Source organism: Marmota monax, unplaced genomic scaffold (genome assembly GCF_021218885.2).
Source record: "Marmota monax isolate L192 unplaced genomic scaffold, Marmota_monax_Labrador192_F-V1.1 WCK01_AAM20220418_F8-fsc00024, whole genome shotgun sequence".
Lineage (NCBI taxonomy): Eukaryota > Metazoa > Chordata > Mammalia > Rodentia > Sciuridae > Marmota > Marmota monax.
In genome coordinates, this window is record NW_026695224.1 from 10135474 (window position 1) to 10156526 (window position 21053).

Consider the following 21053-nt stretch of genomic DNA (forward strand, 5'->3'; position numbering starts at 1 on the left):
TGCCCACCTGCCTTTGGGGAAAAAAAAAAAATCCTCAATGATTTCTTGTACATGACACCTTCGTCAGGGAGGCCAGGGTAGCATGGCCGCCTACAGTCATAGACTCCGAAGTTGCCAGGCAATGCTGAGTCAGAACTTGCAGAGCCAGTCTTCTGAGTCCCCTGACTCCCTTCCCTACATGTTGGAGCTGTTAAGGATCATAGCATGCCGAAGTCCGGCTGCAGCAAAATAACCCGGGGGGGGGGGGGGGGGGGGGGGGGTGATGAACAACTTGTGTACATTGATACAGCAGGAGTAGGAGCCCTTTATTGTAGGACAGGAGGGGTATACATACATTCCACACAGCTTATCTAATTAACATAAACTCGACAGAGCAGTCAACCAATAAGGAATCTCCACACTTAATGGCTGGCTGGTGTTACTTCACAAACCACTCCCTCTGGCAAAATGCCAGGCGCCAGACTTGTTTACAGACCCTAACAATAGCAGGGTTGTTGAAGGGTAAAGTGAAGCGGGGTTGCTCAACCTTGGCCCTATTGGCATTGGGATTCCGCACACCATAGGAAGGTTAGCGGCATCCTCTGCCCCATCCGTCAGATGCCAAAGATTATGCACTAGAAGCCCATCATCCCCACCGCCATCACCACTAAGTGTGACAACTCTTGGTTCCAGACATTACCAAATCCTCTCCCACGCGACCAGACGGACTGGGTTTAAAAGGGCTGGCCGCAACATTAAACTAAGAAAGTGGCGAAAAATCACGCAACACAGGCATAAGTTTTTCAGATTGAGGGCAGGACAGCTCAGCGACCTTAAGGATCAGCTTCCACACTGGAAAAAAGAGTGTGAGCCTCGGAATCCCTTTATTTTATAGCAGGGGCATTCAAGGGGTATAAGGTTTCAAGGGTGGAGTCTTGCTTCCTGATGTCCCAAGGTCAGCAGATTGACATCTTGGCAAATCACACCCATCTCAGGTGCTGTGTGGGATCTTAGGCAGAGCTAAAGGGGGAGGCCCATCTGCATCATGGGATCAATCCCACAGGGACTGATCCGAATCAACTGGTCCTTGATCCCTCAAGAGGCTACTATGTACAATCCATACACAGCCCACAGACGGCTGGTGACAGCAAATGTCCCAGGAGGGGAAAAATCACCCACAGCTGAGAACCACTGAAGTAAGGTAAGGGTGAGAGAGAACTTTGGTGCTAGGTCAAGCTGCTGCCCCATCTCCATATCTGGGGAAGCTCATCAGTAAGAAAGTAGAGAAAAAGATTGGTTTGTGTAAAAAGCTGTGAGTACTATCATGCTGTGCAGACTGTTATAGCATTTATCTTACTATGTGTTGAGGTTTTATTTTGTTGGTACTGGGGATTGAACCCAGGGCACTTTACCACTAAGCCACATCCCCAGCCTCACCCCCTGCCCCCTCCAGCCCCGTGTTTTTGAGATGCTAAATTGTTGAGGTTGGCCTCAAACCTGTGGTTCTCCTGTCTCAGCCTACTGAAATACTGGGATTACAGGCATTCACCACTGTGCCCCACCTTTGTGTTGATCTTTATTAAATAGCTCTCCTCACCTAGATGTGGACCCTTGGACAAGGTGGACATTATCTTCCTCTGCTCTGTGCCTCTAATGTCTAGATTAAGGCAGTGCCCAATAAATATTTGCAATGTGAAATCCACCACTATGTTATTCATTTAGGCAAAGCAGAGCGGCAGAGGCTTCAAGGTTGCTTTGTTAATAGGTTGAATTCAACCTGACTTTTTTCATGATCCAGCCTTCGAGGGGTGGTGTTAAAAGGATTAGCCCCAATTCAGACTTGTTCCATCCTCACATTGATTCATTCCCTCAGTGTTTAAAGGACATTTCAGGTGTGCAGGGAACTTTATTATGCACTCAGATGGGAGAGGAGATGTCGGGAGCTGCCCTGGGTGCAGATGCCTTTAAGTCCTGGTGCACCAGGTTCTGACCAATTATTGCCTTCAGTCTGGCACAGAAGATCCAGGTAGCAGTAACTTGGGCATTACCCCCCACCTCTTGGATAATGGGGCCTGGCTCCAGGAGTAGGTGTCACCTGGGGAGGTTGAGCTACACTCACCTATTCCTTTGTAATCCTACCCCTTGCCTCATTTGAATGGCTTCTTCCCAATAAAAGGGACATGCTCCTCTCTCTTTCCCTGCCTTGCCCCCCTTGTGGGAGCTGCAGCTGAGGAGAGATCACTGAACCCAAAGAAAAGGTACTTTCTGTGTCTGGGTCTTTATTTATTCCCCAAATTCCCTTGGAGTGACCCTGATCAGATGAGACAAGGAGGGAGCCATCCCTCTCAGTTCCCATGTTCAGGAACCTCAGTCTGTTGGAGAAAAGTCCCATCTCCTACAGGAAGGAAATATCTAGACAAGATCCAGGAGTTCCAAGGAGTGCCGGTTCCAAGGAGAGGATGTCTTGCTGCCCGCAGGAATGGAGAATTCCTGAAGGAGGTGGCATTTGAACAGGATGTGTAAGATGGTAAACAAATGGACATTATGTGCAGGATAATCCAGAAGAAGTAACAGGAAGCAGAAGCACAGAGACAGGGAACCTTGGGATATATTTCTGAATTAACATGATCACATTTGATTGGCGCAGGTGAGTGGGAGAGTTGTAAAGGCAAGCTAAGGGGAACTGGGTGTTATTTGCTAACCCCAGCTCCTTAAAGATTTCTAAACAGGAGAGTAAAACTAGGGTTACTGTTAATTGAGCATCTACTATGTGTTGAACAATATGCATGAAGAATTTCCTTGATGTTAATCATAACCCAAGAGTTAAATATATTAATATCACCATAGAATAACTGAGAAAAAACTGGGGAGAATCAAACTCTGCTCTGTCTGACACCAAAGTCATTGCTTTTTAAGAATGTCAGTCTTCAGGCACACACTTACAACCATTTGATGCTTCACAAAAGTGCCAAAAATGTATGTCGGAGAAAAGACAGCCTTTTTAACAAATGGTTTTGGGAAAACTGGATATCTACATGGAGAAGAATGAAATGAGATCCCCGCATCTTTGCACAAAAATCAAATAAAAATGTACCAAAGATTTAGGAATTAGACCAGAAACCTTGCAATTGCTATAAGAAAACATAAAGCCAACACTCTGACACATTGGCGCAGGCACTGACTTCCTCCACAAGACCCCTAAAGCTCAGAAATAAAACCAAGAATCAGTAAGTGGAATGGCATCCAGTTACAAAGCTCTTACACAGCAAAGGAAACGATGGAGAGAGTGGAAAGATACCGCAGAATGGGAGGAAATCCTAGCCAGCTGCTCCCTCTGACAGGGTTAAATCCAGAATATAAAAAGGAGTCAAAAAACGCGGTGTCCCCAAAGCAAATAACCCAATCAATAAACGAGCAAAAGAATGAAACAGACATTTCTCAAAAGAAGAAACACAAATGGCCAACAAATACATTTAAAAAAATGATTACTATGTCTAGCAATCAGGGAAATGCCAATCAAAATTACACTAAGATTCCATTTCACTGTAGTCAAAATGGTGATTTTTAAGAATATGAGTAATAATAAATGTTGGCAAGAATGTGGAGGGAAAGGTTCACTCATACATTGTTGGTGGGGCTGCAAATTAGTACATCCTCTTGGGAAAGCAGGAATGGAACCACCATATCCATATCACCCAGCCATCCCCTGCCCCGTATTTATTCAAAAGAACTAAAATCAGCCTCGACAGTGATACAGTCATTACCATGTTCACAGAGCACAATCCACCAGTGAGACGGGCCGACAGGAGCCTGGGCTTGGCGGTACAGCCTTCCAGTTATCACTGCATTGTGGATGCTTCTGTGCTCTTATTCTTGAGTTGGCCCAGTGCCTGCCCCTCCGTGTCCTGTCCTTGCCTTGCTCACCCCGGGGTTTCAGCAGTGATCCTAAGGCTCCTGAGCACCGTGCCAGGGGCACCATCAGCCATCAGATGAGGAAACCAGAGACAGCATGAGTCTTGGCCAAAATCACAAGGTGACCTCTGTCCCTATTACATTAGAAGGTGGTTCAGGGACTTAGGGAGCGCCTGTGTTGCAGAGGTTAGGGTCAGGGGCAAACATCAGGAACCCGGCCACCTTAGGCACTCCTGCAGATGGAGGCAGCTTTCCCTGACTCCCTTCCCCCAGTGCACCCCATCCCACCCAGGACCAAACTGGAGCAGAATCTCCTGTGGCCTTAGCATCGGCACAGTGGCACCTGGCTGGGGGGACGCAGGGAGGGAGTGGAAAGAGAACTGGCAGCCAGAATGGATCTGTGTGCTCAGGGCACCGGCCTGGTGGAGGGCAGTGTTCCCCTGATTGCTGTCCTTGAGAACCACCTAATTTTAGTCATGATTACATATCAACTGGTCTAGTATTATCCTGAAATTTATTTTAAAAGGAAATCTTGTATCACTATTGTTGGGGAGACACGGGGTCCTTTGCCATGAACAGGAGGTAACCATGGAGATAAATACAGAGAAAATATAAATATAGCAAACCCATAACAGTTGTAGCCAGGTACCAAGGCCTTCTGTGGCTCCCTCCCCTGTCCTTTCCCTGACTCCTCTGCCCTCTCTTTCAAAAATAAAGGGGGTGGGGGAGCAGCATGGGAGACTGCACTGAAGACATCTTAGCACCAAGCTGAGTCTCCTTGAGATAATCAGGAAGGTTGACAGGGAACCGAAAGGAGAATCACCATGTTGTTATGTGATTCAAGATTGATTTATTAAAACCATCTCACTCCGGAAAGTTAGACCAGTGGGATGTGACTTGAAGTCAGGAGACATGATTCAAATTCTAGCTTCATTACAACCTTGCTATGTGACTTTGGCCCAGACCCATGTGGTCTCTGGTTTCCTTGTCTGTTAAAATAAGGACGTTTTCAGAAAGGAGACTCTGGATCACCGCTCAAACTCTGGGGTAAGTGGGACCAGGATAGGACAGGGAGTGATGGGCATTTACCAGATCAAGGGAAAATTGATCTGAGGAATCAGTAATCTGGTGACCTTGGGAAGTCAATTTAGGAAAGGCTAGAATTTAGGCACCCAGAACCTCGCTCGTTATTACCACTCACAATGACTGCTTCCGATTCAGAGACTTAGTCTCCTGCAGATGAGAGTGGGCTCCCTGTCACATTGGAAAGATAGGCTTGGTCTGCTTGGAGTGGATGGTTTATCCACACAGGGGAGTGTGAGGTCAAAGTTCTGACACCCTTTGATGTGGGAGATCACACATAGTATCATGGGCCAAGCTATGGGTTGTCTCAGGGTTATGGCAGGTCACAGAGGGTCTGAGTGGTGCATTTCCAGGGACTGTGGGCCTACCATGGGAGTGGACTTTTCTAGTTGCATATGGAAAGTTCTGTGATTCCATGAAGTTGGCACATAAAGTATCAAAGTATAATCAACTGTCTGAGAGCCAGTGCATAGCATGCCTAAAAACTGGAATTCGTGGTGAATTGAATTAAAGATATTGGGGTGGGCTGAATACCGTGGTACTTAGAGTCAAGTTCTGGGTCTGATGCCTGGATAGTCACTTAATCTCCCTGAGCCTCAGTTTCCTTTCCTACAAAAATGGTATTAACAATGCCTAACGTTTACATCCTGTGCATGTACGAATATGTAACAACCAATCTCACTATTCTGTATAATTATAGTGCACCAATAAAAATATGAAAGGGTAATAGCTAATGTAAGTCAATGAAATAATATGTGAAATTCTTAGCTTCACATGATGTTCAATATGGCGCCCGGTGCACAGTAAACCCCCAGCTGATGAACCCAGCCTAATTCCATCTGAAGATTGGGAGCCATCTTGTCACAGAGTCATGAAAAGTTAATTTCTGTTTTACTATAAATTTCTGTGATTTCTAAACTTGTTTGGAATTCCTGCCTGTGCCTTGAACTCACCCATGCCTGGCTCCCCCTGACCAGATAACAACCCTCTCTGAAACCTCAGTGGCGCCTCATAAATTCTGATGTTGGAATCTGAGTTTATTTCTTACCTTGAAATGTCAAGCCATGTAGATCGTAAAGCTATTATCTGCCTTTGTATTATGCTTATCAAAATCCTGTTATCTGTAAGTTCTCAAGACACCCCCCTTTGCAACTTTTTGTGCTATACAACCGTGTTCCTAGAGAGCTGGGGTGCTGATCTCCAGCCCGGGGTTTTGGGAGAGACAGTCCTGGCCAGCTCCTGTGTACACAAATATAAGCTTGCTTTAATTTATTCAAAAGTGGAGCCTGTGGTCTTTTCTTTGCGTTGTGGTTTAACACCAGCAAGTGAAGCCACTAACAGTCATTTGGTCAACCCATGTGAAACTTGAGTACAAACTAGGGACAGTCCACAAAATTATTTCTAGGCAAGTTGGAGCTAGAAACCATGAGCCTGCTGGACCAGTGCCCCTTCTCCAGTTTCATCTGTGGACAAAATTGCTCGTTAAACATTTATTCATTGGAGAGTACTCTAAGACTTTATTTGCAGATAAGCATATTTGCCAATTCCTTTTTGCATTCCATTGTTTACCTGGGTTCCTAAAATCCTGGCCAACTGTTCAGTCCCAGGATAGTAAATTGGGAAATTCTTTGAGAAAGAATCCTGCACTGGATTAATTTCAACTAGGTGTGGGACTTGCTGGGCTCTTAGCTTTTTTCTGAGATCATCTGGGGATTTTCCACCCCTTGGTTGGTGTGACCCTGAGTGATCTCCACCCTGCAGCTACTAGGTCCTGCCCATTGGCCCCAATCTAAGTGAAAAGATACAAGTCTCAGTGAACAACCTTCTCCCACAAAGCCTGAGAATAATGTGTGACTCAGGTGGCCCAAGCTGACACCCACAATACTGCCATCAAGTGGAGGCTACTATGTTTAGGGAAACTCAGAGCTGAGGCTGACTGTGAGGCTGAGTGTCACCCAGGAGCTCTGAGAGCCAAGGCTCCCTGCAGGTCCTCACCTGGCTTCCTCATGTAGAAAAGATGAGAGCCAAAGTGGCTAAAGGCCCCATTGTGTTTTCCAAGTGCCATCCCATTTAAACCCCTGACAAATCTATGAAATAGGAACTAACAGTATTCCCATTTTCCCCTGAAGTGACCCAAGGCACAAATACATTAAGTAACTTGGTAGTCATTTACTAGTACATTGTTGAGAGCCACAGCAGAAGGGGCCCCAGCAAACTTCCAGCTGATTGGCTCATAGTGGCCCCAGCAAACTTCCAGCTGCCAGCTGATTGGCTCCTCTGTGGTGATGCTCATTGGGCTGTTTCCCCACCCTTTCAGACCACGGAGCTGCTCATTGGGGGACTCTTTTGGCTCCACCCACATGACCCAGCCAATCGGCCTCAAGAGCAGGAGGAGTGGGGGTTGAGAAGCTCCCTAGAAGCGGGTGGTGGCAGTTGGGCTCTGAGGGAATTCCTGAAGAGCTCATGTGGTGTGGTGTGTGTGTTCTAAAAATAAAGTTTGTTTCTGCTTGACAAGTGGCTCATGAATTGTGCCCAGCCAGACTGCAGCAGTACGTGGTAGAGTCCCCGTGTGAACTCAGCCGGCATGATATCTTCATTCATTCATTCGTTCGTTCATCCATCACTCATTTACTAAGTGTATCCTGTATCCCAGGCACTCTTACAGGCACTTCAGTACGTCAGTGAACATCAACAATGGTCCTGCAGTCATCTGCAAAAGTTCTAGCAGAAGGAGACAGGCAATTGGAAGCATTTCAGATAAATAAGTCATTTAATTTATTAGAAGATGTTAAATGCTATTTTAAAAAAAGAGAAAGATTAAGCAAAGTAAAGAGGATCAGGAGTACCTGGAAGTTGAGGCCCTGTTATAATTTTATTTTTTATATTTATTTATTTATTTATTTCTGCTATCAAAGAACAGAATTATGACAGTGTAATTTAACGATCCTAATTGGCTTCATTTTAAATTTTAAAATCAGGTAACACTTCTTCCCATAAAACAGAATCAGTTTTCCTATGAGCCAAGCACTCATCAAAAATAATTTGATAATTAACATCAGATTATTTATTTTGCTTACACAAAATAAGGACAAGGGAACTTCATTATTTCACCAGTTGAGAATGGCTGTTCTCCCTCTAATCCAGATTTCTCTTGGAGGTCCAGATATGTCAGCTTGGTTTGATTGACTCCATGTTTTGTTTTGGTTTTTTTCCCCCTGGAATACTTTTTTTTTCAATATCTATTTTTTAGTTGTAGTTGGATACAATATCTTTATTTTTATGTGGTGCTGAGGATCCAACCCAGGACCTTGCCCATGCTAGGCGAACACTCTACCGCTGAGCCACAACCCCAGCCCCTCCCCCTGGAATATTGTCTCTATTGAAAAATTGGCTTCACAAAGAAGGTGGCAGCAGGAAAATTTCAGAATCCAAAGCTTAAAAATAAGTCTTGGGCAGTGTGGGGTCATTTTCTGTCTCTGGGGGGGATCATCCGGTGTCCAAGGCCTGGGGACAGAGGCAAAGTCCCTAGCCGCCCATCTAGGTGATGTCACTCTCAGTAGCATCTGGTGTCCTGACCAGGATGACGGTGGGTAAGGAGCAGCAGGTCACAGGGGCCCCCTGACCCTCTGGGAGACAGAGTTGTCCCTGGGCAGACCCCAGGGCTGAGGGTCAGCGACCAGGGGAGAATCAACAACTGTCCCCGCCTGTGGTCCCTGAGGTCCTGGGGCAGGGATGCAGGAGGCAGCCAGTGTCACAAGATGTCCCCTTCCCCAGCCAGGCTGGGCGCCTGGCTAAGCGAGGAGAAAGACAGTGTCCCTCCTCAGGGCCTGGCCCCTGCGCCTGGTCTCACTTCCTCGCCAGCACCACCTGGAAGGGGAGGAAGTGACACCCAGGAGAAGGCCGGGAAATGAGGCCAGCGTCACATTCAAGTTCAGGGTGCAACAACTCAGTCTGCCTCTCAACAGGCCCCATACTCGGCTCCCCTTCATGGGCCACATCCCTTCTGAGAGTCATGCCCTACCCTTTATAGGCACAAGGACCCAGAAGTTCCAGGGACACGTCCACGTTTAGGCCCTCGGATCCGGAAGTTCCTCAGGCATCCATGTTTAGGCCCCCGGATCCAGAAGTTCCTCAGGTTCACGTCCATGTTTAGGCCTTAGCATCCGGAAGTGCCTCAGGTGCAGGTCCATGTTTAGGCTCTAGGATCCGGAAGTTCCTCAGGTGTCCATATTTAGGCCTACGGATCAGGAAGTTCCTCGGGTGCACATCCATGTTTAAGCCCCCGGATCCGGAAGTTCCTCAGGCATCCATGTTTAGGCCCCCGGAACTAGAAGTTCCTCAGGCGCACGTCCATGTTTAAGCCCCAGGATCCGGAAATTCGATGGGTGCACTTCCATATTTAGGCCCCCGGATTTGGAAGTTCCTCGGGTGTACATCCATGTTTAGGCCGTAGCATCTGGAAGTGCCTCAGGTGCAGATCCATGTTTAGGCTCTAGGATCCGGAAGTTCCTCAGGCATCCATATTTAGGCCCACGGATCTGGAAGTTCATCAGGTGCAGGTCCATGTTTAAGCCCCCGGGGTCCGGAAGTTCCTTAGGCATCCATGTTTAGGCTCTGAGATCCAGAAATGACTCAGGCATCCATGTTTAGGCCCCTGGATCCGGAATTTCCTCAGTTGCACGTCCATGTTTAGGCTCTAGGATCCGGAAGTTCCTTTAGTGCACATCCATGTTGAGACTCTAGGATTCGGAAGATCCTCAGGCGCCCATGTTTAGGCCCCCAGATCCGGAAGTTCCTCAGGTACACGTCCATCTTTGGGCCTTCAGATCCGTAAGTGCCTCAGGCGTCCATGTTTAGGCTGTAGCATCCACAAGGCCCTGCTATAATTTTAAATAGGCTGATCATGGTGGGCTTCACAGGGAAAGCAAGATTGGGGCCAGGACAAGCAGCTAAGAAAGAAGTGAATCCGGGAGTTGCCTGGATGTTTGGGGGTGGAAAAGCACAGGCACAGGGATTTGGACGACGAGATTTCACATTGTGGAAATGGGCTCAAGGGGTGCAAGGGGAATTAAGGGGGGCAGTGAGGGGACCCCTGGAGCAACACATCTACATGAAAGGCCTCTCAGAGGTCACAGAGGTTGAGGCCTGAGGGGCAAAGGGCCCGAGAATGAGGGGATGTTGTCTTTCTCAATATGTCAGCATTCCAGCTCAGAAACCTGAGAGGCCAGGGAACGAAGAGAGGTGCCTGGATACAGAAACCCAAGGGTCAGGGCCTAGGAAGGGCAATAGGAGGCCAGAGGAAGAATGAAAGCAGGGCTGCGGTTGTGGCTCAGGGGTAGAACCCTTGCCTAGCGTGGGTGAGGTTCTGGGTTCCATCCTCAGCACCACTTTAAATAAATAAATAAATGTCCATTGACACTAAAAAAAAAATACTTTTAAAAAATGAAAACAAATGAACAGACACAAATTTGGTGCTAGAGTTGGTGGCTGAGAACCACCAACCACCTTGGGCTTCAAGTTCAAGAGATGTTAAATGACCTCATCTCTTCCTCTGCCTCCTCTATATCCCCCTCCTTGTTCTTCTCATGTTTTATTTTCTCCTCCTTCCACTTCACTGAAACTTTGCCTCATGGACCATTACATGGTGGTCCTGCAAAGAACGGTTTGGGGAAACTAGCTAGCTCGGCCCCTCTATGGAGGCTGTTTGGAGACCTATGGCCACTAACATTGGGGGAGAAGGGTTTCAAGCTAAGAGTTCATAGAACTTGCCCAGCTCCTGTTGGGAACCGAGGCTCGGCTTTGCATAGGGACAGTCGGAGCCATGCTAAGTCTCTCTGTAGATTCCCAGTATCCCCTTCTCTGTAAAACCAAACTCTGAAACCTTCCTTGGGGAGCAGTTTGAGAACCCCTCCAAAGAGGGAGAGATGGGGTGCCCAGGGGATGTCTCTTTAAAAGGAAGTGAAAGTAATGGTGAGAGAGGTTTTGAGAGCCTTTGAGAGGACACGTGGAGGTACTTCCACTCTGGGGAAGGCAATGGATGTTCCAGCCACCTAAGGATCCTGACCCTTCTGGTCTCCAGTTTTCAAACACTGTACGGCAGGCACCTGGAATTATCTTGTTTTTTTTTTTTTTTTTTACTCCCTTCCTAAGCAAGCTTTGTACCTCAGATAAACCCCAAGACAATTATGTGAAGGGCCCCTGCACCACAGGCGGGAAAAGTGAGGGCTTCCTGCGGGAGTCACCATGTGGTCGCCATGTCTGGAATGCCACACTGCCCAGCCTCCTATTTCTGCAGCCTGTGACCCCTTGTCTCTTGCTTTTCCTTTGCTCCTCTGGTTCCTGGGTATCCAGTGTCTTCATTTTCCCTGTTGAGTTTACTGCCAGCAAGGACATGAATGGCAAATCAGTGTCAGAAATAACATTTCCACCCACACAGCCTCCTGACTCTCAACATAATGTTTCTGACTCAATTTTTGGCTCTGGAGGGCAGCGGCCTGCCCTTTCCTCACCCAGGGGTATGGTTTAAATGTTTTCTTCTTGGGGCTGATTTCCCCATTGTGACTGGTTCTTCATCCAAAACTGGCCCTAGCCTTTCTTTGGGGCCCATCATAATGCTCGATTTCCCCTGGCCCCCAACTCTGTCCCCAACTCTGTGAAAATGTTGGCAAGCACCGTCTCAGAGGGACTAAGGAGACAGTTACACTATGGACCACACAATGGCATTTTAAAATGCCCTTAACAGAGTTCCTCTCCTAGCCCTGCCCCCTTCTTCTCTCCTCTACCCCAAACTTCGGAGGGGTGGGGGCTCCTGGGTGACCTACCTGTTGAAGAGCAGTTTTCTCTCACTCTGCTTCTCCAGGGATCACCCTCATTACCCTGCTCAGCTGTGAAGGATCCTCTTGGCAGGCTTCCTTGGAAGGTCCTTGTCCCACCGCTGACCTTGGCATATGATGTCAGAACTCCAGCAACCAGGAAGTGGGGGAGTTATTCCCCAGAGCTGAATCTGGGTCTGGACTTGGAGTAGAAGGTAATGGGTCCCTGTTACCTACAATGTAAATAAACTTCTTCTCACTTTGCATTTAAATCCCCTATCTAAGCATTGTTGTACCTAGGCTTTCTTCTGTAAATAGAAAAATCTTATGCGTCTTCACTGACTTTGATAAACCTCCTTCCTGGATGAATGGGGGAGGGGTGATGGCGACAAGCCCCCACTAATAATCCCTCTGAGTACTTAAGTTCTGAGTTCTAGGCCTTGTTCTATCTCAGGCTCATTCTGGGACCTAAGAGGATCTTCCTTTCGGGCCTCCTTTTCCTAATTTGTATAACGGAGCAATAGGAGTCACAGATCTCAAGGTGCTGGGCAGAATGGAGGCGGAATGGAAGACGACCCTTGTCCCTGCACGTCAGGCTCAGTGTGATGGGTCTCTTTCTGCCCCCAGCTCAGCACCCAGTTTGGATAAAACTGGCGCCAAAATTCCAGGATATCGGGGGCACAAGGCAAGAAAGGGTTGGAAAATGCACAAAACATCTTTGCCTCCCTCCACTTCCAGAGATGGTACGTGCTCACTTCCTCTGGCGGTGGCTGCAGCCGCGGCCGCGTCCCGGGTGGTTCCCAGGGCTGGGAGCCGCCGAGCACTCGGCTGCAGGGCGGGGTACTGGGAGAGCCGACCCGGGCACAGCGTCCGCAGCGCGCGCGGCGGGGACAGGGGGACACTTGCCGCAGTACGCCGGGACCCGTGCGCACAGACCGAGAGCTGGCGTTGTGCGCAGGGGCGGGCGCCCAGCGGGCTTGGCATGCGCGCCCCCGCCCGGGGCTATAAAAGCCTTGCCACCTGCTGCCACTAGCCACGCAGTTCGTCCACTTACTGGAGGAGCCAAGTCACCGTCTCCAGTGCTGCTTGCCTCGACATGGACCCTGAGACCTGCCCCTGCCCTACTGGTGAGCCCCCGCCTCCCTCCTGCGGCACAGCGCGCCCCTTTACCGGCAAAGAATCCCACGCCCCATGCTCCGTTCAAGGACACTTGGGGGAGGGGCCCCTTATTTCCCATTTTGAACCTCGTGAAGGATGAGGATGCCCATGTCGCGAAGAGTACGGGATCCGGCAGCCCATCTCCTCCTAGGCCCGGGGCCACCAGGGTTTTACCGCATTAACCCTTCCTGTGGCGTCACCCACTCTAGGTGGTTCCTGCACCTGCACCGACTCCTGCAAGTGCGAGGGATGCAAATGCACCAACTGCAAGAAGAGTGAGTGCACCCCCCGCCGCCATCCCCCCCCCCCGCACCTCCCCCCCCCCCCCCCCCCCCCCCCCCGCGTCTGGCTGGATACAGAGGGACTCCTAGGCCCCGCGTCCAAACCTGCAGGTAGACGTTAAAATACAGAGGCCCAGAGACTGATGCAGTGGGGTTGCGATGAGACCTTTTTGCCAATTCCCAGAAGATTCCAGCGGGCAGCTGGGGGTGGAGAACAGCTCCTCTGGTCCAACCTCTGTCATGGAGCCCGCCCTTCAAAAACCCGGGTGCCTGGGGAGGCCATGAGCCAAGCTGGGGTTAGCTCGGAAGTTCCAGTCCTTGGTCCCTCTCAGGCCTGTGGATGCCCCTCAATTTGGCCTCCCCACCCCTCAGCAGTATGAAATTCATAGAGGGGACAGGAGAGGGAAGGAAGGCTGACTTCTTCCACTGGGTGCAAGAACAGGCACAGATCCCTTTGGAGTTCCTGACCCCCCACACTGCACCATCCCAACTCCTCTGAGTTGATCCTGCAAGGCCTCTTCCAAGACCATTTGCCTGGCAAGGTTTCTCCTCAAGGCCTAGCCCTCTCTGAGCCTGGGCCTCAGCTCAGCATGACTGGCACCCACCAAAGGAGCTATGAGCTGGTGGGAGCCGGGAATACTCCTATAGAAGCCCCGTATGCAGCTGGGGCACCATAGGTGCTGAGTCACGTTGTGAGCCAGGTGTGAGAGAAGGAAGTGGGCAGCCACCAGCACAGGCTAAACGGGGATGACTCCCCACCTCCCAGCACCTGTCCCCCTCCCCTTCCTCTGCTGGGGACAGATGGGAGACATCAGACGAGCACCCCCATTTTGTCCGCAGGCTGCTGCTCCTGCTGCCCTGCGGAATGTGAGAAGTGTGCCAAGGACTGTGTGTGCAAGGGTGGTGAGGGCGCCGAGGCGGAGGCAGAGAAGTGCAGCTGCTGCCAGTGAGGACGTGTCCCTCTGGGTGACTCGTGTGTGAATAGTGCCCAGTGGCCCAGGGCCATCTCTGCCATGGTGGGTGTGGCTGTTGTCCCCTTCACCTGCTGCCCACTGCGAGTGACAATAAACCTGATGAACAGCATGAACCAAGCCCTGGTCTCTTCTTAAAATGGGGAAGGATGTGGAGAGATGGGGACCCACTCCAAGGTACCCTCCAGTTAAAAGTGAAATCCAGAGGCTTGACCACTGGTGTGCACAGGGCGGGGATGGAGCCCCGAGGACAGTACGTTCCCTTCCACTATCAGATAGCACCTGATCCTCCTGCCCGGCTCTGGGGAGAGAGCAGAGACCAGATCCACCAAAGTTTGCCGCTCCAGCCTCCAAACTCACTTGCTCCATCTGTACAGTGGGGCTGGTACCGCCAGACCCAAGTACCCCCAGACCCAAGCACCCCCAGACCCAAGGGCTTGTGATTCTGGAACTCTCTAGTTTTTCCCGTGAAAATGTCTGTTTTCAGAGTCCTTGGAGGAGAATCCAGAGGCCTGGGGCTTATCTTGGCACACTGTAGGCTGTGTTACCAAGGCCACCTCCCTGAATGGCTGGTCTCCCCAAAGCGATTGTCCAGCTCTTTTTCAAATGTCACTTGGCAATTTGTTGCCTTCTTTGATCCAGGGGAAGTAGGATCATAAGAGCTTTTATCCGCAGTGGTTGTGGTCTGATCCTTGAGGAAAGAACTCCCAGACCTACCTGGGAGTAGGAGAGAAGGGAGAGATTGAATTCTGGGAGACAGAAGTTTCCCTTTAAAAGAATAAAAGGAGTCAAACACAAACCTTTTCCTCCAGGTTAGTTTCTTAGGATTTTGCATTCCAGACTGGGCCACCACAGTTACCATTATTTTTTATCTAACAGGCTGAATTTAGAAAAGGAGAGTGTGTAAGAAGAGCCAAGCCAGTGTTGAAAAGGAACAAAAGGGACTTGCTCTAATGGGCTGGCACTACTTGTTCCAAAGCTGTAGGAAGTGGGGTTGGCTCAGGAATAGATCAGTTGACAGAGAGGAGGGGCCAGAAACAGACCCTTAAAGCCAAAAGTAAGAGATGATGAAGTGTGTGTGTGTGTGTGTGTGTGTGTGTGTGTGGTGAGGATGCACTAGTCACCAAAGGACTACCCTTAGAAAATCATGTAGAAAATAAATCTGAATTCATCTACACACCTAGGGGCAAAAGTCAAAGCTATGAAAGAACGTGGAAGGGGGAAGATAGGAGGAGGATTTTTACTTTGGGTTCTTAAAGACACATTAAAAAAGATTGCTGGGCTGGGGTGGTGGCTCAGTGGTAGAAAGCTTGCCTAGCTTGTTTGAGGCACTGGGTTCAATTCTCAGCACTGCATATAAATAAGTGAATAAAAATAAAGGTCCATCAGCAACTAAAAAACATTTTAAAAAAAGATTGCTAAATCTGAGATCGCCTTGTGCTAAATCCTTTAAGCACCTTATCTTACTGAAATTACAACTCTAGAAGAGCAGCATGACTGTTCTACCCATTTCACAGATTAGGCAATGGGGTCTGGGAGGATTTGCATGAGGTGCATGGCTAGATTGTGGCAAAACCAAGACGTGGACATAAGCTGCCTAACTAAAGTCTAGTTAGTTAAACTTGACTACAAGTTGTTCTCTGTCTACTGGCTGGCCTGTGGCACAAAAAACAAAGCCACGGCTGGGGATGTAGCTCAGTTGGTAGAGTGCTTGCCTTGCACGCAGCCCTGGGTTCAATCCCCAGCACCACAAAAAACAAACAACAACAACAACAACAAAAAAAAAAGCCAAATCATCTCATACCTATTAGGATGGCTAGAAGAAAGAAAAGAAAAAGTCTTGATCAGGATATGTAGAAAACAGCCTCCGTGCATTGCTAGTGGGAATATAAAATTGGGCAGTCCCTATAGAAAACAGTTAGGCAGTTCCTCAAAGGCTAAAAATAGAACTAGCATATGATCCAGCAATTCCACTTCTCCAAAAGAATTAAAACATGGTCTTGAATAACATATTTGTATGCTCTTATTCATAATAGCCAGAAAGTATTGAGGAAGTAACTCGAGTGTCCACTGACGAATGAATGAATGGATAAACAAAATGTGGTATGTACAGGCAATGGAATGTCATTCAACCTAAAAACAGTACTGAAGTTTTGACACATGATACAACATGAGTGAACCTTGACGACACCAAGCTAGTGAAATGAGCCAATCATGAGAAGGCAATATTGTTTGTTTCCATGGTACCATGTCCCTGGGGGGCAGGAGAGTGAGAGTTGTTTCATGGGAGTTAAGTTTCAGTTTTGCAAGAGGAAGAGTTCTGGAAATTGGTTGTTTGACAATCTCGGTGTGCTTAGTATTACTGAATTGTACGCTCAAAAATTTAAAATCTTAAGTGATGCTGGGTGTGGTAGTGCACCCCTGTAATCCCAGTGACTCAGAAGACTGAGGCAGGATTGCAAGTTCAAAGCCAGCCTCAGCAACTTAGTGAGGCCCTAAGCAACTCAGTGAGATCCTATCTCAAAATAAAAAAATAAAAAGGCTGAGGATGTGGTTCAATGGTGAAGTACCCCTGGGTTCAACCCCTGGTACTAAAAAAAAAAAAAAAAAAAAAGTCTTAAGTTGGTACATTTTGGAGAAGAGGATCAAAGTTCAAAGCCAGCCTCAGCAACTTAGGGAGGCCTTAAGCAACTCAGTGAGACCCTGTCTCAAAATAACTTAAAAAAAAAAAAGGGTTGGGGATGTGGCTAAGTGGTAAAGGGCCGCTGGGTTCAATTCCCAGTATCAAACAAAAACAAAACCCCCAAAGCTAACTGCAATAGAAAATATTTGTTATATGTGTATGCAATGAGCTGAACTATATCCATCAACTCATGTTGATGGAGGCTCTCTTATGAGTGAGTCAGGAATAAACAAGATCATAAGGGTGGGCCTTGATATTATAGGACCAGTGCCCTTATGAGAATCGCGAGAGAGGTGGCTCACCAGCTCTTTCATTTCATGCACAAAGAAGAGGCTATGTCTAGAACTGTGAGAAAATAAATTTCTGTTAAGCAATCCAGTCTATAACATTTTGTTACAGCAGCCTGAACTGACTAATACAGTGTGTATATATACTTTTGATCTTCTAATGTGTGTGTATACATATTGATCCTTTGTGCACATACATATATACTTGATAAAAGTTCGATATCTGGGCTATAAAAAGAGTTCTTACAGGGCTGGGTTGTGGCTTAGAGGTAGAGCACATGCCTAGCATGCGGGAGGCACTGGGTTTGATTCTCAGCACCACATAAAGTAAAATAAAGACATTATGTCCACCTATAACTAAAAGATAAATATTTAAAAAAGAGTTCTTCTTGGGGCTGGGGATGTGGCTCAAGCAGTAGCGCGCTCACCTGGCATGCGTGCGGCCCGGGTTCGATCCTCAGCACCACATACAAACAAAGATGTTGTGTCCACCGAAAACTAAGAAATAAATATTAAAAAATTCTCAAAAAAATAATAAAATAAAAAAATAAAAAAGAGTTCTTATAAAGAGATAAAAAGTGGACAACTCAATTTGGAAAAGGGGCCAGAGCATAAACAAGCAATTCAAGGAAAAATAAACTTAAAGATCAAAGGACAGGGAAATGATATTTGCCCTCATTCTAGCAAGGAAAACACGAACTTGCATAATATTTTGCCCTTCCAAAATACTGTAAGATATTGTGATTTTTTTAAAATTAATAGTGAAGGATAGATGAATGGTGACATACTTCCATCCCCTGCTGGAGTGTAAACTGGTTCAGCCACTTTGGAAAGTGTTTTAGCAGCACTTTCTCAAGCTGAAAATACATACCTTCAACCTAGGAAGCTAACTGCACCATCATTTGTATCTGCAGAAGTCTGGAAGCAAACTAAACCTCCTTCAGGTGGGAGGTGATTTAAAGATGATCAGAATGAAGGTGGGCGTGGTGGTGCACACCTGTGATCCCAGGAACTACTGCCTCAATGGGAGGCTGAGGCAAGAGAATCATAAGTTAGAGGCCGCACCTGTTCCTTTAGCAGTTGAACATCTTGCCATTGGTTGATGTGCAGTGTTGTCATTTCTGAGAACTTCTGGTTCAAGTCTTTAGTTCTTTTTTTCTACTCAGGTGTTCACCATTTTATTGACTTGTAGAAGCTGTTTATATATTTTGGCCACTGGTCCTTTGTCTTCCATTTACCAGAAAGTTCTCAAAGTTTCTAGCCCATTACAGGCAATCTCTTTTAAAGACATTTTTTATATGAAGATAAATTTATATGCCATAAAATTCACTCATTGTAAGTATACTATTCAATGTTATTGGCACATTTTTAGAGTTATGCAACCTTCACAAAATCCAGCTTTAGAACATTCCCATCATCCAAGTTCTCTTGTGCTCGTTTGCAGTTCATCCTGCTGTCACACACCCCAGGTCCCTAGGTTACCACTGATCTGCTTTCTGTTTCTCAGTTGCCTTTTCTTGACATTTCATATAAATGGACCCATACAATACGTGGTGCTTTACATCTGATTTCTTTCACTTCGTATGATACTTTTGAGATTCAAGGTTTTTTCCTTTTTCTTTTCTTTTTTGGGTCTGGATGACATTTAATATAATACACTTAAATTATATAAATGACTTTTTTTTTTCGGTGGTGATGCTGGAGATTGAACCTAGGGGTCTTGTGCATGCAAGGCAAGCACTCTACCAACTGAGCTATATCCCAAGGCCCCGTTAGTTTTTTTTTTTTATATTTTATTTCTTAGTTGTAGTTGGACACAACACCTTTATTTTACTTATTTATTTTTATGTGGTGCTGAGGATCCAACCCAGGGTCTCACACATGTGAGGTGAGCGCTCTACCGCTGAGCCACAACCCCAGCCCCCTGTTAGTTCTTAATTTCTGAGTAGTGTTTGGATACACCACATTTTGCTTACCCATTTACCAGTTGATACTGCTAAGAAAACAAGAAGCTAAGCCACAGACTGGAAGAAACCACTTATGAAACATATCTGATAAAGGACTGGCATCCAGAATACATATGAAAGTAGTGGTATTTGTAAAACAATGTTCACAGTAGCATTACACAGAAAGGTGGAAAGGACTCAAATGTTTATTGATGAATAGTTGGATAAAATCTGAAATCTACATATACAATGGAATATTTATTGAACCTTAAAAAGGAATAAAGTTTAACATGTTACAACATGGGTCAGCCTTACAGACATCACGCCAACACACCAGGACAGATATTGTATGGTTCCCCTTACACGAGATACCGAGAGTCGTTCAATTCAGAGAGACAGAAAGTAGCACGGTGGTACCAGGGTTGGGGGGCTAGGTTTAATGGATGCAGAGTTTGGGAAGATGGGAATGTTCTAGAGATGAATGACGTTGATGGTTTATACAACACTATGAATGCCCTTAGTGTCCTGCCCTGTCCTGCACACCTAAAAGGGGTACGTGGGCGATATCCATGTCACAACAATGAAAAAGAAAAACATGGGCAAAATATTCAAATAGATATGTCACCAGAGCAAGTGCATGAGCAGCTAATAAGCAGAGAAAGATGTCCAACCTCACTGGTCATCAGAGAAATGCAGATTAAAATCACACTTGCTAGAACAGGTGTAATGAAAAAGACAGAGAGCAAGAGGTGATAATGAGGATGTGGAGAAACTGAAACCTCTGTGCATTGGTGGTAGAAACGATGCAGCCTCTTCGGAAAGCAATTTCTTCAAAAGTTAAACACAGAGTTACCATATAACCCAGCAATTCTACTCCTAGATATCTGATACCAGGATCAATTAAAATATATGTTCACCCAAAGACAGGTGGACACATGTTCACATCATTTATGAACACAGCTATCTTTGAAAATGTCAAAACACAAAAGCATGTGCCAAGAGCCCCCAACTCGGACCCAGGCCACTGCTTTTGTCCCTGGGTAGCCAGACTTGGAGGGACGCCCTAGCCTCCCCAGCCTTGGGGTTGCCTTTGTGGGATGGACCTAGTGTGACTTGCTTCTGCTAAATAGAGCACAGCAAAAGTGATGGGTGTCACCTGCACGATTAGGTGACAAAGGATTGTGACTTAATTCTTAAAATTGGAGGAAAAAGGAGGAGGAGGCTGGGGCAGAGCTCATGGTTAGCATGCCTGAGGTCCCAGGCTAGACCCCGGCAGCCTCCTCCAAACAAAGGAGACACCGAGGATGCTGTCTTCCCAATAACTTGGAAAAGGAAGACGTTTTTATTTTATGGAACAAAGAGTAGCGGAAGCCAGGCGTGATGGCGCACACCTGTAATCTCAGTGGCTCGGGAGGCTGAGGCAGGAGGATCGCAAGTTCGAAGCCAGCCTCGGAAACTTAGAGAGACCCTGTCTGTAAATAAAAAATAAAAAGGACTGGGATGTGGCTCAGGGATGAAGCACCCCTGCGTTCAATCCTTGGTACAAAAATAAATAAATAAACAAACAAACAAACAAAAAAGGAGTGCAGGGAAAATTTCAAAAATTATTTACAAAGAGGATTTTTCCTAGGTTAGAGGCAGTCTTTTAGAATCCAAACCTTCATCTGAATTGATTACAGGTTGACAATGGTGTGTCTTTTCTGTTCTTTAAAATAGAAAGCTTCTCTCCACTCCAGTCCCTTGTGAAGCAGGGGAGGAAGGAATGTATCTTGCCAGGTTGCTATCATTTTTGTTTTAAGTTTTTTTTTTTTTAATTGTTGATGGACCTTTATTTTATTTATATGTGGTGCTGAGACTTGAACCTAGTGCCTCACACATGCCAGGCCAGCGCTCTACCACTAAGCTCCAGCTCCAGCCCGTCATTTAAAAACAAAAACCCAA

At 47.0% G+C, this 21053-nt stretch overlaps 1 long non-coding RNA gene across 1 annotated transcript; it reads right to left on the reverse strand.

Moving 5' to 3' along the window:
* Window positions 1–7774: 7774 nt before the first annotated feature.
* Window positions 7775–13180, reverse strand: LOC131423825 (uncharacterized). Its single transcript, XR_009225896.1, has 3 exons — window positions 13031–13180; window positions 11796–11988; window positions 7775–11351 (listed from the first exon to the last, which is right to left on the reverse strand). It is a non-coding gene; the product is annotated as an uncharacterized LOC131423825 (long non-coding RNA).
* Window positions 13181–21053: the final 7873 nt, after the last annotated feature.